General features: G+C 37.9%; 1 pseudogene; it reads right to left on the bottom strand.

Moving 5' to 3' along the window:
- Window positions 1-18,933, bottom strand: part of LOC102134352 (transcriptional repressor protein YY1 pseudogene) — a 122,899-nt pseudogene that overhangs the window by 27,591 nt on the left and 76,375 nt on the right.

Here is an 18,933-nt window from a genome sequence, read left to right as displayed (position 1 = left end):
TGCATGTAAGGTGATTTGCTAGCCTAGTAAAACCACAGTATTACTTAAAAAACAGCTATAGTGAAAAATCACCATACCGGCTACATTTTACTCATAACTGAATTTTTACCTGATTGCTGAAGATGATAAAGACTTTTGCAAGGTGCTTGCAAATATATTGTAGCTAAAAAAAGTTATTCTATAAAACAATTTCTTTTTACTTTTAAGAGACACTTCTAAATACATTTACTCAAACTTTTCTGTTTCACATTTTCACCAGAAATGTGACTCTTACTATTCCGTTAATTTTAACCTTTGTTGAAACTTCTAAAAAGTCATTTTCCAATTTATTATGTCAATTATAAATAAATGTTGTTCAAGGTTAAAACCATTTTATGCTGGACAAAATTAGATACTGTGTTTTCTTAATATAAGACCTAACATTAGGTAGCACAACAGCTTGCATTTATTTCTATTTAAAGCAACACTAAGTGATTAGTAATATCATATGATTTATATTTTCATGTATATAGTGTAAAACCTACAATTTTATATACTTAAAGTCTAAGTATAGGTTACAAACTAGAAATGTTCTCTTTTATAAATCATGTTATATTAATAAAACAAATGTTTCTGCCTTATTCTCATTTTAAAGACAGACATTAGTGTTTAATCCAATGTCTTGCCCACAGAATTGATATAGTTTCATCTTTATTTAAAAGTAATTCCTTTAAGAAATTCCATCATTATTTTTGATTTCCTTGTTCCATTTTGATAAACAGATATTTGAGTATAAATTAGCCCAGTATGCTGCATTCCCATCCCTTTATTTGTGGCTCCCCCACAAAAACACATAAAGAAATGTTTTCATTGGTTTTACAAGTCACAGCCTCTAACACTTAGGTTAAAAAGTGAAGTTGGCTATTTGTAGAACACTAATACCTCTATCTTGCCTTTTGTATACTAGTGGTTCTCAAAATTGTTTTACTATAGCTGACTCATATAGGGCAAGGACCAACTGATCCAATTCGGAACTCATTTTCACATTCCAGTGACCAAAAATATTCCATGAAAAAGAATTTCAGAGGACATTGCACAAATTACTCATCACTTACTTTTCTAAACAGGGTCACCAAAATACAGTCTTTAGGCCTGGTTGGCTCACTACCTGATTTTGTAAATAAAGTTTCAATTTTAAAATAGCCACGTCCATCTATTTATGTATTGTCTACAGTGGGTTTTGCACTAAAACATCAAAGTTGAATAGTAGTGGTAGACGCCATATGACCTGTAAAGCCTAAAATATTTTCTGTACAATCCTTTACCAAAAAAAAGGAAGAAATACCCCTTCTTTTATTTAAAGCGAGTCTAGTAATATATACACTGATTTTATATGAATAACAGTGATCTCTGAACTTAAAACTAGCTGAATAATTGTATAAGACTTACCTGGATAGTGTTAAGTTTAGCCTGAAGCTTCCCCTTACAGATTTAAAGCTTGGCCTAAAGGTTTCTCTATAGCCTATTTAGATGGTTAAGCAAACTATGACCTACTCTAGTAATCACTGAGCTTCAGCCAATCACAGACAGCCAACTATTCAAACCCTGTTCAAATAAGGCAACTGCCAAGGTATAACTAATCCAGCTGTTTCTGTACCTCATTTCTCTTTTCAGCACCTCACTTTCCTTTTTCTGTCCTTAAATCCTCTCCAACAATGAAGTGGCACAGAAATCACTGAATTTATTCTCAGGGGAAAGGAAGGAAGAGGGGGAACAGGGGTTGGTGGGAGAGGTTGGTTGATTTGCAAAGGATCATTCTTTGAGCAATTAAACTCTGTTAAATTTAATTTGTCTAAAGTTTTTCTTTTAGCAATACTGTGTTGCAGGGGTATTCACAGGCAGCTCATTGCCAATGAGCTATAGAAGCAAATTATAAAAAGCATTGTGAATATGTTTGCTTTAGAAATTTGGATATGGTTGACAAATGGGATCTAATCAAACTGAAGAGCTTCTGCAGAGCAAAAGAAACTATCATCAGAATGAACAGGCAACCTACAGAATGGGAGAAAATCTTTGCAATCTATCCATCCAACCAAGGTCTAATATCCAGACTCTACAAGGAACTCAAACAAATTTACAAGAAAAAAACAATGCCATTAAAAAGTGGGCAAATGACATGAACAGACACTTCTCAAAAGAAGACATTTGTGCAGCCAACAAACATATGAAAAAAATCTCAACATCACTGATCATTAGAGAAATGCAAATCAAAACCACAATGAGATACCATCTCATGCCAGTCAGAATGGCCATTATTAAAAGGTCAAAAAACAACGGATGCTGATGAGGTTGTGGAGAAATAGGAACACTTTTACACTGTTGGTGGGAATGTAAATTAGTTCAACCATTGTGGAAGATGCTATGGCAATTCCTCAAGAACTATAACCAGAAATACCATTTGACCTAGAAATCTTATTATGGGGTATATACCCAAAGGCATATAAATCATTCTATTACAAAGATATATGCACATGTATGTTCATTGCAATACTATTCACAATAGCAAGGATGTGGAAGCAACCCAAATGTCCATAAATGATAGATTGGATAAAGAAAATGTAATACATATACACCATGGAATATTATGCAGCCATAAATGGAATGAGATCATGTCCTTTGCAGGAACATGGATGACACTGGAAGCCATTATCCTCAGCAAACTAATGCAGGAACAGAAAAACAAACGCTGTATGTTCTCACTTATAAGTGGGGGCTGAATGATGGGATCACATGGCTATGGGGAGGGTAAAGACACACTCTGGGGCCTGTCAGGGGGTAGGGTTAGGGGAGGGAGAGTTTCAGAAAGGATGGCTAATGCATGCTGGACTTAATACTTAGGTGATGTGTTGATAAGTGCGGTAAACCACTGTGGCACATGTTTACCTTTGTAACAAAACTGCACATCCTGCACATGTACCCCAGAACTAAAAATAGTTTTAAAAGAAGAAATCTGGGTATGGGAGAACAGCAATGCAAATATATACAAAATTTTGTTTAGGCACATACACTGAAGCATTAACTACTTGGGAACTTCATTATATAATGGTAATTTATAAAACAAAATAAGACTAGCTAGCCAATACTGTTGCTGCCTCACTAATATCTGAGACCATTTCACTTTCTGCATATATGTCTGTGTCCAGAAGTGTTGAACAAGGATCTTAGCAGTCTTGAATTCTGGGCCTCAGTAAATACTAGCAATGGAGCAGTTTTCAACTAAGTTGAAAGGTTGGTAGCTGTTAATAACATACTGGGTGGTTACCAGTAGGTGACCTTTAGTCATCTGTGAAAGCAGAAGTCTTCAGAATTGTAAATTGCTTCCCTCAAATGGCCCATAAAGACTTGTCCAAGGCCCATAGATGGTAAGTGGTGTACTCAATATTTCAATAAAGGCAATTTGACTTGCTAGTCCTGAGAAGACATCAACTAAGTTCCACATCACAGTGGAAGAAGGGCTTCATTAGATTATCCATAGGATGGAGAAAGAGTAAGACTACTCTAGACCCTTCTTTGGGATTCCCAGTCATCACCTGTCCATCAGGCCAAGGTATACAGAGGGCAGAGAACAGTCTCAGACTAGGAATGAGTGAAAGCAACACTTCCCACATATTTTCTTTTATTAGGTTTTTTGGTAGTATGAACTCAAAGAAAGCAAGATCTCCACAAGCCCAGAATACAAATGCTATAAGGTTATTTGATTTTGTCCCAGTATTTTGCAGATGAACTATGCAGAGCCAAATAAAAGGTAAGTACCTCTCCTGGACCAAAGATCTCCTGAATTCAGGCTCACAGCCGGTGGCATAGCCTTCCTGAGGGCTTAGATTATTCAGCACATGAGGCTGAATCTTAGCTCTGAGCTCTCGCCTGAGACTCCTTACCACTCCACTCTTCTCATGCACTATTGTTTTCCCTTCCCCACCAATTAAACTCAAACTGTTCCTAATTCCAATGAGCTGGGTCTTTAAGAGTCTCTGCTCAGCTACAATCTTCTCCTTTGCATTGGAATATTGTAGGCTTTATATTTTATCTATCGACTAAAATTTTATGTATTTGTATATTTATTTTCTTCTAGCTCTCTTTCTAGAAGATAATTTTTTTAACTTTCAGGAATTTTTTCCTGTTTGATTTCAACTCTCCTATGACATGGATTCTTATTCTTAAATCATTTTGTCGATGCTTCCAGGGCAAAGGGATCTTTGTCTTGCACATTCTTTAATGAAGGTTATTTGGAAGGTGCTGTATGCATGCCACTGCCTTCAAATGGAGTTCTGCAGATGGAAGGAGGGTTCACAGGGGGAAGACAGAAATGAGAAGCTGGATCACACTGTGTATTTCATTAGTATTTTGTAGAAAGATTATGGTTCAGTGGGTTGAGAATATCACTTACATCCATTTTTCTAAATGATGAATAAATTCAAAGCCTGTGCTTAAACTAGCTTCAATTTTGAAGATATAATTTGAAAGCCTTCAATGTACACATGGCTGCATGTACTTGCACTGCCCTGGATTGAATACATAAAGTCATAACTCATTGTGAGAGGCAGTACAGGGTAAAGAATATAACACTGGCCTTACAGAAAGGAAACCAGAACCCTAAACAATGTCTGCCACCAGCTGGTTTTGTGACTTTTAGCAAGTTCCTTAACTCACCTTGCTCTCAGAGCCCTATCCTTGAAATGAGAGTACTGAGCAAAGATGGTTACAATGCACTCTTCTCAACTTTAATGTTATATAAATCTGCAAACTATTCAAAAGTCTTTGCCCTTAAAGAAATTCAACCAGACCAAGAGAAAACCAAGCAGTGCCTATTGCTAAAATTCTCAGAATTGCTGAAATGCTCAGACCAGAGAGTCTGAGAAGGTAATGAAATTAGTTTGAGGCTAGTGAAAATCAATGTAATCCTATTAAGTAGGTTAGTATAATTGAGCAATAGCCTGGGGAGTACAAGTAGCCAATTCAAATTTACACAAATAAGAAAGAAAATCACTTTTTTCCAAAGCTGCTGTTTCAGAAATCAGAAAACTGTTTTTGTAACATGATTACCTGACTTTCTACTATAAACTTAAGAATAGTGATACACGCTTAAGACTGAGCCTGTATTCCCTCAGTTATTTATTCAATCTAGATGTAGAAAGCCCAGCTGTCACAGAAGGGGTGACTGGCTAAACCAGTAAATGGCAGACACTATGAAAATCTGTTAAAGGGATGATGAATGCCATCGCGTTTGCTATAATTATTAAGACTTGGACCAGCATCTTCTAGTTTTCATTCTTCCTATTTGACAATGAGATGCCCATAATAACTGTGTTGGTTCTATTGTTATTAAAGAATCAGCCTATGGGAAATGTACTCATTGTTCATTTATTCATTCAAAAAACACTACTGAAGTGTGCCAGTCAATGTATCTGATGAGACAAGTAGAACATTCTCTATTTTCCACCAGGGGAAACTGACACATCATCAAATGACAGCAATGTTGTAGATACTATAAGGTGATGGGAGACCACTGAGGAGGATGCATCTGATTCTTCTTGGAGTGCTCAGGTTGGCCTCCCAGAGGAGATCACACTTGAATTGCATACTAGAGGAGGCCATGTACCCAATACAGAGGAAATGGCATTTACAAATGCCAAGTGGAAGCTCCAGGAAGTAAGACACCTTTGGAAGCTGTGCCGCATTGAGCATCCCTGGAGCGCAGGAAACCTTATGGTGGCAGTCACAAGAGCTTAAGCTGGGCAGGAGGAGGCCAGGGCAGGAAGGAACTTACAGCCTATGGTGATAAATTTGGACTCCATCTACCAGAAATGAATAGATTATATAAGCCAATATGCATTTTAGAAAGAATGTAGAGGAAAGATGTGGAAAGCAGATTGCAAGGAAGAAGGCTGGAGGTATTACTTTATTTTACGCTGCATTTATAAAACCAAAAGCAACTGATTCTTTTCCCTGTCGCAGAATGACTTTGGAAAGATCAGTCTTTCATGTTCAGTTCCAACTGAATAAAAAATCAAAGATGCAGGATGGGTTGAAACTCGCTTGTGATTGTTGACATTGTCACTGTAAGAACCCACTCCAGGTTCTTCCTTGAAAGGAAGGGCTAGAGGGTTAATGACTGCTGAGCTGGTCAAAGGTCCAATCTGAGAAAGGGAAGGCAAGGTACATACTGCATTTGACTCTTGAAACTGGGATTCAGGAATAAGAGAAATAAAATAAAAATCAACCAGTTAAGACAAAAGCAAACTTAAGTATCTTTCCCCATGCACATTCAATGCAGCTGCAGCTCTTCCTTCCTCCAGAGAATATGCAGAAGAAAAGCTATTTTAATTCCACTCACTGGCCATTGAATGGTTGGAACAGAACTTGGAACTATAGCTAAAATGATATTGGACACAACCCTAGTCTCTGCCTCTATTATGATAGGTATACTCTTATGTTTGATTGAAAAGTAAATTTTTCAGCATTTAAAGATTTATCTTCTGGTCTTTGTAATATAGAGTTCTGAACATAAAAACAGGTTCCTTTTATAATGGCATATATTTTTATTGTAGCAAACATAATTTAAAATTTACCATTTTAACCATTTTCCTCAGCTTTGATAAGGTATAATTGACAAATGGAAATCATATGAATTCAAGGTATACAATGTGATGATTTGATATATGTATAAATTGCAAAATGATGGCCATAATCAAGCTAAATAACATATCCATCACCTCACATAGTTACCTTTTATGTGATGAGAATACTTAAGATCTGCTTTCTTAGCAAATTCGAGTATGCAATACATTATTATTAACTATAATCAACATACTATACATTAGATCTCCATAGCTTATTCATCTACCATTTTAATCACTTTTAAGTGTACAGTTTGGTAGCAATTAGTGTATTTTCATTGTTGGGCAAACATCACCACCATCCACCTCCGGATCATTGTTTTAATCATTCCAAACTAAAATTCTGAACCCAGTAAGCAAAACTCCCATTTACTCAGTTTATGCCTAGGAATAAGAAAGTAATTATGTCTCCGGTTAGCTGCAGCCCACACCCTCAGAGAATATAGAATACTAATTATTAGGAAGGATAAAAGAAAGGGAGGATAGAATGAAGGGAGAAATATCCTTTGTCAAAACGTGCAATCTGAGTTAAAAGAAAGGGGAGTAACATCCACATCAGAAGAACAATGCTGCTGCCCTAGCACCCCACCTCATTCTATTTATCCGTTTATCCTCAGACCATGGTAATTGTCCTGGGTCTCATTCTACATATCTGTGAAATGGAATTAAGTTTATTATCCACAAGATGAAGTGGGGGTAAGTGTTAACAGATATCCATGACAAACAAAAAATCTCTAAATGTGATCTTGTTGTTATTGACTTGCTGGTGGTCTGCACGAATGTTGATTTCTCTCTCTTTATGTTTTTGTTCTCTCATTTATGAATCAGAGGCAATCGTAGTAGCCTCTGAATAACACATGCAATGTAACTGCCTACTAGAGAATTACACAAATGCCTTTCATGTCAGGCGCGGGCTCATGACTGTAATCCCAGAACTTTGGGAGGCAGAGGCAGGTGGATCACCTGAAGTCAGGAGTTCGAGACCAGCCTGGCTAACATGGTAAAACCTCATCTCTACTAAAAATACAAAAATTAGCCGGGTATGGTGGCGCAAGCCTGTAATCCCAGCTACTCTGGAGGCTGAGGCAGGAGAGTCATTTGAACCTGGGAGGCGGAGGTTGCAGTGAGCCAAGTTCATGCCACTGCACTCTAGTGTGGCAACAGAGTGAGACTCTGTAAAAAACAACAACAACAACAACAAAATGCCTTTCATATGTGATATGAAGAAGCACATCTATTGTCACTCAAAATCAATTGTACTACTACTTGTTAAGAATCTACCTTATGTCAAATAGTGTTAATTGGTAGAAATTGAGAATTGAAAAAGACAATACCATGTACCATATAACTTAATCTCCAAGAGTAGAAAATGTTACTGGCTCGTATACTATATAAACACCTTTAATATTTTCAGATTTTGTAAAGAACATCACTATGTATATTTATAAATATACACAGATTTGCATTTATAGTTAATTGTAACTGATTCCATTTTTAAATTCTATACAACTGTACCAATTCATATATTTTAAAATTTGTAGCTTAAAAAATCTGCATATCAAAACTAGCTGTATGTACTTTTTCTCTTCTAACAAAGAATGGAGCCCAATGGTTTATCTATGTTTACATAAGATACATGTGGTTATATTTCATAAAGCTACATAATTTTAAAAATTTGAATCAACTACAATGAAAGTTTATTTCTATCACTGCCTTTATATGGGACTTTTTCTTAAAATAGACTGAGAGAGGGAAGATTCTTTTCCTGGAATTTAATTAGAACTCAGCCAACAGGAGTATAAAATGTAATGTTCTACACAAAGAACAATATACTGTCAGCCGAATTGTATTTTTCCAAAACTTTTTATAAACAATACAAACTTGGTGGTGTTTACCTCTTGCAGCTTGGGAAATCTATCTTAGGATGTGAGGACAATCTGGCTGCAACATCTGTCACCCCATTGATTGCCAAGGTTGATTCAGCTGATCTGGCTGGCGAGGCAGGTGTCCCCTTCCTCCCTCACCACTCCATGTGCGACCCTCCCACAGCTGTATGCTTCATTAAAGAGGATGACCATCCTCGATAGAGGACGACTGCTCTTCAGTCAAGGGTATATGAGTAGCTGGGCTCCACTGTTATAATCTGCAAACAAGTTCTCAACGAAATCGATTGGAAGCTGGGAATTTTCCCTACATACCTATGACTAGGAACTATTTTTCTAGTAGCCTAGGAATGGCCATAAGAGTGTAGCATTTTTATTTATTTATTTATTTTTTTGAGATGGAGTCTCGCTCTGTCACCCAGGCTGAAGTGCAGTGGTGTGATCTCGGCTCACTGCAACCTCCGATTCCCAGGTTCAAGCGATTCACCTGCCTCAGCCTCCTGAGTAGCTGGGATTACAGGAGCATGCCACCATGCCCGGCTAATTTTTGTATTTTTAGTAGAGATGGGGTTTCACCATGTTGGTCAGGCTAGTCTCGAACTCCTGACCTCATGATCTGCCCACCTCGGCCTCCCTAAGTGCTGGGATTACAGGTGTGAGCCACCGTGCCCAGCCAAGTGTAGCATTTTTATTACCTATAATATCCTTTACCTAGATAGGTGACCTCCTTCTTCAGTCCAGGTTCCATTTTGAGAAAGTTTTCCTTGACTCATAATAGCCTTCTCCAGGCCAAGTAGTTAGTATTTCTTTCACTTTCTTGACATTTATACATTCTCAAACTTTTTTGTTCATTTCCTATGTTTTTTTCCCTCAATTAGACCAGTACATTATATATTGTTTTTCATCACCTCTGTCACACAGTAGGTATTTGATTTGTTCCCTAAAGGTCGTTTAATGCTAGAAAGCACTAACTGAAATAGAAGTGGAGAGGTGATACAGAAAGCAGATAAGATAATGTGCAGATATAAGCAAGCATAGGTTCATTCATTCATCCAAATGTATTCATTGAGCACTGATTTTTAATGTGCTAGGCAGGTATGCCAAGGAACAAAACAGATAAAATTTCTGCTTTTGTGAGTTTACATTTTAGTGAGAGAGACAAAATATGGGTAAAACACACACACATACACACACACACACACACATAGAGAGGAGACAGAGAGGGAAAGAGAGAGATACGTTTCAGTGCTAGGAAGATAACTATAGTGGGATAAAATACTTTTGATGGCTGCTGTTTTATATAGGGTACAGATTAGACTGAAAGGGACAAGAGTCAAAGCAGGAAGATGACTTAGAATGCTCCTGCCTCAAGAGGTTATCATCCAAGGAGAAGGATCAGACTAGAGCATTGGAGTCAGGCTCATATTATGCATGTATTTTGCGGATAAAGTCAACAGAATTTGATATGGATTGAGTGTAGAATGTGAGAATAAAAGAGAAGTGAAGGTTGACTCTAGGATTTTTGTTCTGAGAAAGTACAAGAATGAAATTCCATTTACTGACACGGTAGAACCTAAAGAAGGAGCTGTTTGAAGGAATGAAAATTAAAAATTTTGGATCTATTCACTCTAATAACTATTTGCACTCATTTTGAGACTGAATTTTTAGGCTTGTTCACCTGTGCTTGCCTGCCTGCCAGGGATACCACCCCCAACCATGACATGCTAAAAAGAGAGCACACAGATGCAGAAGCATCATCTTGTCAAGACGTCCTCCTCATCAGATAGAGGCGAACCTTCCTTTATGGAGCTTCGCTTATTGTCCTTCATAGATATTATGTTTTTCACAAATTGAGGGTTATGGCAACCCTGCATTGAGCAAGTCTATCAGCACCATTTTTCCAACGGCATGTACTCACTTTGTCTCCTCTTTGTCACCTTAAGTAATTCTCACACTATTTCAAACTTTTTCCTTCTTGTTATATCTGCTGTGGTGATCTGTGGTCTTTGATGTGACTACAGTAGTTGTTTGGGGGCACCACAAACCATATCCATATAAAACCTCAAACTTAATTGATAAATGTTGTATGTGTTCTGACTGCTCCACTGACAAGCAGTTCCCCCATCTATCTCCCTCCCCTTGGGCCTATTTCCTGGGACACAATATTTAAATTAGGCCAATTAATAACCCTACAATGGCTTAAGTGTTCAAGTTAAAGAGAGTCCCAGGTGTCTCACTTTAAATCCACAGCTAGACGTGATGAAGTTTAGTGAGAAAGGTAAGTCAACAGCTGAGATCTGACAAGAACTAGGCCTCTCTTGGGCCAGTTAACCAAGCTGAGAATGCAAAGTGTGGGAAAGAGAGTTTCTGGGGTGCCAGATGAGTTGGTCTCCCCTGTGTGAGACACCCATGAGAAGCCATGGGTGGCCTCTGAGGAGAAAAGCCTCCTTATTGCCGTCATGTCTTTATGGCCCGAGAGTATAAAGGCCCAGCGGCATGCCACAGGTTGCTCCAGGAGATAACACTTCCTTGAAGCAGTGGAGTATAATCAAACATCTTGGTTCCACCTGAAACCCACTCCCACCCATTTCAGTCCCAATAGCTTAAAGATCTTAAGTAGTTTAGACACACGCCTTTGCTCAAGGAAATTCACAGAAACCACCACTGCTATACATGTTATTGAATGACTCTCGAGTTCTTCTTCACTGATTAATCCTTTCCTCATCCCTTCCTCCCCCTCCCATCTGCCATAAGAACAAAAAGCTTGTAAACCAATAAATTGGATGGAGCCCAAGAGCTCTGGGCCATGAGCAATCCTCTGACGCTCTGGTCCCCGGACCCTCCTTTTAAACGCTTATTCTGTCTCTTTCTAATACCTTTGTCTCCGCCAGACTCAGGGTACCCGCTGGGTGGTGTGGGGCTGGTTTCCCCGACACAAAGGAAAAGTTCTTGAAGGAAATTAAAAGTGCTATGCCAGTAAACACACAAATAATAAGAAAGCAGAACAGCCCTTTTGCTGACATGGAGAAAGTTTGAGTGGTCTGGATGAAAGATCACATTAAAAAACCAGCCACAACATTCTCTTAAGTCAAAGCCCAATCCAGAAGAAGACCCCAACTCTCTCAAATTCTGTGAAGTCTGAGAGAGGTGAGGAAGCTGCAGAAGAAAAGTTAAAAGCTAGCAGAGGTTAGTTCATGAGATTCAAGGGGAAGCAGCAAGTTCTGATGGAGAAGCCACAGCAAGTTATTCAGAAGATCTCACTGAGATAATAGATGAAGGTGGCTATGTTAAACAGATGTTTAACATAGATGAAACTGCCTTCTATAAGAAGAGATGCCATCTATGACTTTCATAGCTAGAGATAAGAAGTCAATGCCTGGCTTTAAGGTTTCAAAGGAGAAAGCTGACTTTTGTGTCTAATGCAGCTAGTGACCTTAAGTTGAAGCCAATGCTGTTATCATTCAGGAAAATCTTAGAGCCTTTAAGAATGAGGTCAGATCTACTCTCCGTGCTCTACAAAGAAACAACAAAGCCTGGATGACAGCACATCTGTTTATAGTATGGCTTACTGAATATTTTAAGCCCACTTTTGAGACTTACTCCTCAGGAAAGGAGATTCCTTTCAAAATGTTCCTGCTCACTGGCAATACACCTGTTTACCCAAGAGCTCTGATGGAGATGTACAAGGGTATTAATGTTTTCATGCCTACCACAATATGCATTCTGTAACCCATGGATTAAAGAGTATTTTGACTTTTAAGTCTGATTATTTAAGAAACACATTTCAAAAGACTATACCTGCCATATGTAATGATTCCTCTGCTGGATCTGAACAAAGTGAATTGAAAAAGGATTCACTATTTCAGATGCTATGAAGAGTAGTCATGATTCATGGGAGGAGATCAAAATATCAACATTAACAGAAGCTTGGAAGAAGTTGATTCAAACCCTCATGGATGACTTGGAGGGATTCAAGAATTCTTTCAGTAGCAGAAGTAACTGCAGATTTCATGAAAGCCACAAGACAACTAGAACTAGAAGTGGAGCCTGAAGATATTAATCAATTGTAGCAATCTCACAGTAAAACTTGAACAGATGAAGGTTTGCTTCTTATGGAGGAACAAAGAAAATGGTTTCTGGAGATGAAATCTACTCCTGATGAAGATGTTTGAATACTGTTGAAATGACAACAAAAGATTAGAATATTCCATAAATCTAATTGAAAAAGCAGTGGCAGAGTTTGAGAAGGTCCACTCCAATTTTGAAAGTTCTACTGTGGGTAAAATGTTACTAAGCAACATTGCATGCTACAGAGAAATCTTTCACAAAAGAGTCATTCAATGTGGCAAACTTCATTGTTGTCTTATTTTAAGATGTTGCCACGGCCACCTCAGTCTTCAACAATCATCATCCTGATCCGTCAGAAGCCATCAACATTGAGGAAAGACCCTCTATCAGTGAAAAGATTATGACTCGCAGAAGGCTCAACTGATGATCAGCATATTTAGCGATAAATTATTTTTAAATTAAGGCATGTAAATTGCTTTGTTTTGACATAATGCTATTGCATACTTAACAGACTACAGTATGGTGTAAACATAACTTTTGTATGCACTGGAAAAATCAAACAAATTCATGTCATTTGCTTTATAGTAATATTCACTTAACTGCAGTGGTCTTCAAGGTATGCCTGTAATGTGTATTTTCTTCTTTCTTTTTGTATTAGCTGGCTTTGATTTCTTGATCTTCAGTTTGGTAATCATTTGCTTTTATCTTCACAAGGTATTTTGCAGAAGCACCAAACATTTTTCCCATCACATTCTTACAAACAAGTTTCAGACAAAGTCTTAACACTGAATTCTGGACATCAGTACAAACAGTTGGTAAGCTTCTAGATCCCTGATTAAATGTCATGATTATTGCTTGCCTATTGCATTCTTCAGTTATCTCCTGGGAAATACACACATATACACACACACTCACACACCCCAATACACAAAGACACACGATTGCTTTTATTTTTCTCTGTCTCCCTCCTATCATGATTTAAACTCACATCGGCTGCAATGTTTCTGGCCCAGGAGAGGAGTGTACAATCAGAATTTTATAGGGATCAAAATAGGCATAGGAGGTGGGATAGGGAGAAGAGTATTAATTTTCTACCAAGTTGATTCAACTGTCCACCTCACTTAACTGATACAGAGATGGTTTAGAGAGAACAGGGTTTTAGTAGCCCCATCAAAATCATACGTAGAAATTGGAGTATTTGCGTATCAAGAGTTAGTGGCTTCCTCCCATGTATATCTTTTCGTATTGCATTTCAGAGGGTACATAATTGCATTGTTGAAATGTTGCAAAATGATTTCATGCTGCAATTAAAATATGTTCACAACTGTTGGCAGAGAAATGGAAATAGATTTTTCAGTGTGATCAACTAGGTAACCCTGATGCTAAAGGATGTGTTCCTGGCATAGAGCAGGTTAGCGTGAAATTTAATGTGGGATCACCTGCCTCAGACCAATGAAGGACAAACTAATCCCTAGCTAGAATTTGACCAGTTTCTAGGACACAGTAACTCAAACATGGCATGTCTCCAGAATGATGCCTCCCTCCACAAGAAAGCAGAAAGTGTTGTGTATCCCTATAAAATGAAATCATTCACCAGACTAGGCACTATGGCTTACGCCTTAATCCCAGCACTTTGGAAGGCTGAGGTGGGCAGATCAGAAAGTCAGGAGTTCAAGACCAGCCTGATCAACATGGTGAAACCCCATCTCTATTAAAAATACAAATAGCCAGGCATGGTGGTGCATGCCTGTAATCACAGCTACTCAGGAGGCTGAGGCAGGAGAGTCACTCGAACCCAGGAGGTGGAGCTTGCAGTGAGCCGAGATCGCGCCACTGCACTCCAGCCTGGGTGACGGAGTGAGACTCCATCTCAAAAACAAAATAAAAAAATGAAAAAATAAAAATCATTCACCAGGTTCTACAAGTTCTGTCAATTCTTCCTTTGTTATTACTTTCCCATTCCCAACTTTCCTATCCCACTGCCATCACCCTACTTGAGGCCCTTGTCACTTTAATTCTAGATAGCGAAATAGCCTGCCTATAGTTCTACCTACCTCTCTCCAAATCTATGGTGCTTATTTCTGCTATCTCAATCTTTATGAGGTGAGAATTTTTATCATAAAATTTCCTATGGAAAAACATCCAGTGGTATCTTTAACCTGCCATTGGAAAACAACTAGACTTTGCCTCAGCGAGTCAAGTTTTCAAATTTCTATTCTGTCCTAAATGTTTACCCAACACACAAGGAATCTGTTTCTGTGGTCTTTCTTGCTGTCTTATACCTACCTAAATTTCTATTTCATTTATTCTAATATTCATTTTTGGATTTCAGAGATATGTGTGAAATTACAGTACTTATGACAGAAAAATGGCTGAAACTTCACCTTATCTAATCAGTGTTGCTACCTACAATATAAATAGTGAGAAAAATTATTCATCATGTGTATCCCACAAATGTTTTTTTTTAAAGGTAAATCCCATTGATATAATTAGATTCATTAGTGTATAAGCCTAGACTTTATTGGTTGTCAATAACAAATACCATACTGAAACTAGCTTAAAGGGGGAAAAAGGATGTATTGACTAATAAAGTTTGGAAGTCAAGGGGTAATCACTTCAGGCACAACTGGATTCAGGAGTACAAATTATTCATCATGACTTTTTATTTTTGTCTATCAGTGCTAATTTCAAGTTGTTGTTTTTTGTTTGTTTGTTTGTTTTTTGTTTGGTTTTTTGTTTTGTTTTGTTTTTTGGTTTTTTTTTTTTTTTTTTTTTTTTTGGTCTTTTCTTCTTTCTTACAAAAGGCAAGCTTCTTCCTTGCAGGTAGGGTTGATGTCAGTCAGATAATTCAGGTTTTCCTGGTCTGGATTTAGCAACTCCAGTAGGGAAAATAAAAAGAGCTTTTTTTCTTTCATGTATTCATGTAAGAATTTAAGAAAAGGATTCTGATATGCATGGGTTATGTGCCTGTCACTTAGACCTGTCACTCTTGGGTGATCAGTTTTCATGATTGACCAAGCTTAGAACATATGTCCATTCCTATGGTCTACTAAGATAACAGTCCCATAAAGATTACATGGAATAGGACTAGAACATTTCTCTATAGACAAGGATCTTAACATTCCTTCCATCCTATCACCCACAGCCTCCACTGGTAGATGTCTCTCATCACATCATTAGAATTAAGCCTTCTTTAGTGAAAGGTTTGGATTTCTTTTAAAATATGTCACTGGAACAGAAACCAGTTTGAGATATTACTCATATAACTCTCTAATCCCCTCATAGTTCTGAGAGCAAGTTTAATGAATTGAAAAAAGCCAATGGATTTTTCTTTTTTTAAGATGAAGTCTCACTCTGTCACCCAAGCTGGAGTGCAGTGGCACAATCTCGGCTTACTGCAACCTCTGCCTCCTGGGCTCAAGATATTCTCCTGCCTCTGCCTCCCAAGTAGCTGGGACTACTGGCATGTGCTGCCATGCCCGGCTGATTTTTGTATTTTTAGTAGAGATAGGGTTTCACCATGTTGGCCAGGCTGGTCTCAAACTCCTGACTTCAAGTGATCCACCCTCTTCAGCCTCCCAAAGTGCTGGGATTACAGGCGTGAGCCACTGCACCCAGCCAGTAATGGATATGTTTTATGGTCAACTTCCAGAGCAGAAGCTACATGAAATTACTGAGGGTGATGACATTTGGTTTATACCCTTTATTATTTTGCCTTGCTTTCTGTTCTGTTTACCTATGAATGTACAACACATCTCACCAGAATCTAAGAACTTAAAATAATAATCATTTTGTTATTATCTCACATAATTATGAAGATTGATGGGGATCTGTGGAATGACCCTCATTTGGCATCTCATGCAGAGGCATTCAAATGGCAACAGAGGCAGGAGTCACTTAAGGTTTCTGCTCTTACATATCTAGTGCATGGCCTGGAATAGCTGAGAGAGGTGTGCCAGATCAGCCTTTCTCCATTTACTGTCTCCTACCTGTCAAGCATGGACTTCTCTACATATGGCAGGACAGTCAGCATACTCAGGATACTTGGACTTTTTATAGTCAGCTGGCTTCCACCGGAGCATGCATACCAAGAGAACGAGACAGAAACTGCCATTCTTCTTAGAGTCTAGGCCTGGAGCTGGTCTAGCATCACTTCTGCTATATTATATTGATCAAAACAATCAGAGGCCAGCCATCTTTAAGATGATGGAGAAATCGTTTTCACCTCTTAATGGGGGAGTAGTAAGCACATACAGGAATGGAAGGAATTGATGGCAGCCATTTTGCAAGCAAGCTAACTACCATGGACTGGGAGATTTGGGGGAAGCAGCAATAAACATTCTTTTCTAACCACCTAAAAGGTGCAAAGAGCCACTGAGGCTTCACTTTTTACTCATTCTTCAATGCTTCTTTTCAGATCCTCTCTACTCCATAGAGACAAATGTCAGTTTTCAAACTAAAAAAAACTGAGTTGCATAATGCTTTAAGAAGTTGCATTTATTGAAAATGTAAACATAATTCAACTTTTGGTGGGATTTTTGGTTTTTTGTTGTTTGATTATTCACTGTTTACCTACCAAATTGCAAAACTTAAAAATTATATTCAAAATTGAAGAGTGTTCTACAAAGGAGATATTTTCATATTTTATAGTAAATCAACAATACTGCAATGTGACAATGAGTGTAAATGACATTAACTAGGCCAAGCATGGTGGCTCATATCTGCAGTCCCAGCACTTTGGGAGGCTGAGGTGGGAGGATTCCTTGAAATCAGGATTTTTAGACCAACCTGAGCAAAAAAAGCAAGACTGTATCTCTACAAAAATAAAACTTTTTAAATGAAAAATTAGCTGGGCTGGGTGGTGGATGCCAGTAGTCCCAGCTATTCAGGCAGCTAAGGCAGAAGGATCCCTTATGCCCAGGAGTTAGAGACTGCAGTGACCCGTAATGGTGCCTGGGCTCCAGAACAAGACCCTATCTCTAAAAAACTAAATAAATAAATAGAAAGATATCAACTAATTAAAAGGCCAGCATTCTTTGTCACAATAATTATCATTTGGGGGGATCCATTCTTAGCTAGTTACTTGACATGTGTGTGGAGAAGGCAAAAGATACTTTATGAAAAAGTATATTCATGAAGAATTATTTATAATGGCAAAATTTTGGAATAACTTAAGTGTCCAACAATAGAGACATGGATAATAACCTTGGAAAATCAACCTAATGAATTGGATTAATCACATTTAGAAATAATTTATAATATGAAAACATTTATGCTTCAGTGACAAATGAAAACAATAGGACACAGAATTCATATAGACAGAGAGATCATAATCAAAAGTAGCTAATAAAAATGATAAGCTATGCAAGAGGAAAAAAAGAACTGAAAATAAAAATACCAAAAGATCAACAATGTTCAGGTAACCAGAAAATCAAACTATCAATAAATAATTTTGTCTACTTTATTTCTAAGTGCCTATAAATGGCAAGCATCAACCATGTTCTTTAAAGAAAGAATAAGAGCAGCCTCTCGTGCCTTATCTTTATCATACAACCAACATCCCCTAAGAAGAAACCACCTCAGCAAATGTGAGGGACTCATTTTCTCCATTTTTTCATCAGGAAAAAACATATATATATACAAATGAAGACGTCGGGACAATTACAGGAAGTAGGATCTCTCCCTCCCCAGTGGGCCTAAAGTAAAATGTAGCCTTTTAATATGGAAGTATGAAGTCATCGAACAGAAACTCCAGGCATTTGTAAAAAGTTCAAAGGCCCCAAGAAATAGAAGACAGATGGGCTTTAAATCATCAGAACACTATTCCGTAGGCGGATGGCAAATCATAAATGATTTTGGAGTCTGAAAAGTTTGCTGCTTTATAGACCTTGGCTGTAATTTGAGCAGAACTTAGATGAGTTTCTCCTGAAAGTTCAGACTCTTAAAATGTTTGTGAACGTGTTCCAGTTCAATTCAAGAAGCATTTATTAGATAGTTTGAAAACACAGCACTTGAAGTACTGAAGAGAGGGCACAGTTCTCCATGAGCAACCAGGGCAGGACCAAGCATCCAGAGAGTCAGGAGTGGCCCCAACAGCACAGTGTCCCCATAACTCCAGTGTAACAAAGAGGAGGCCTAGAGGACTGTTTTTAGAATATGAGAAAGAAAGAGGAGTAGAAATAGTGTAAGCTTAACATATTTTGCTTTTGATTATTAAAAAAAAAAAAAATGGCATTTGGCCATCTCCTGAAAAAAAGTCGATGTTCTTTGCTTAAAGAGAAGCAGAGATACTCCTGTGTTTTGACAACACAGATTAAAGCTTCACT

The sequence above is a fragment of the Macaca fascicularis genome, chromosome 12, assembly GCF_037993035.2.
Source record: "Macaca fascicularis isolate 582-1 chromosome 12, T2T-MFA8v1.1".
Lineage (NCBI taxonomy): Eukaryota > Metazoa > Chordata > Mammalia > Primates > Cercopithecidae > Macaca > Macaca fascicularis.
This window is presented reverse-complemented; position numbering and strand designations above follow the sequence as displayed.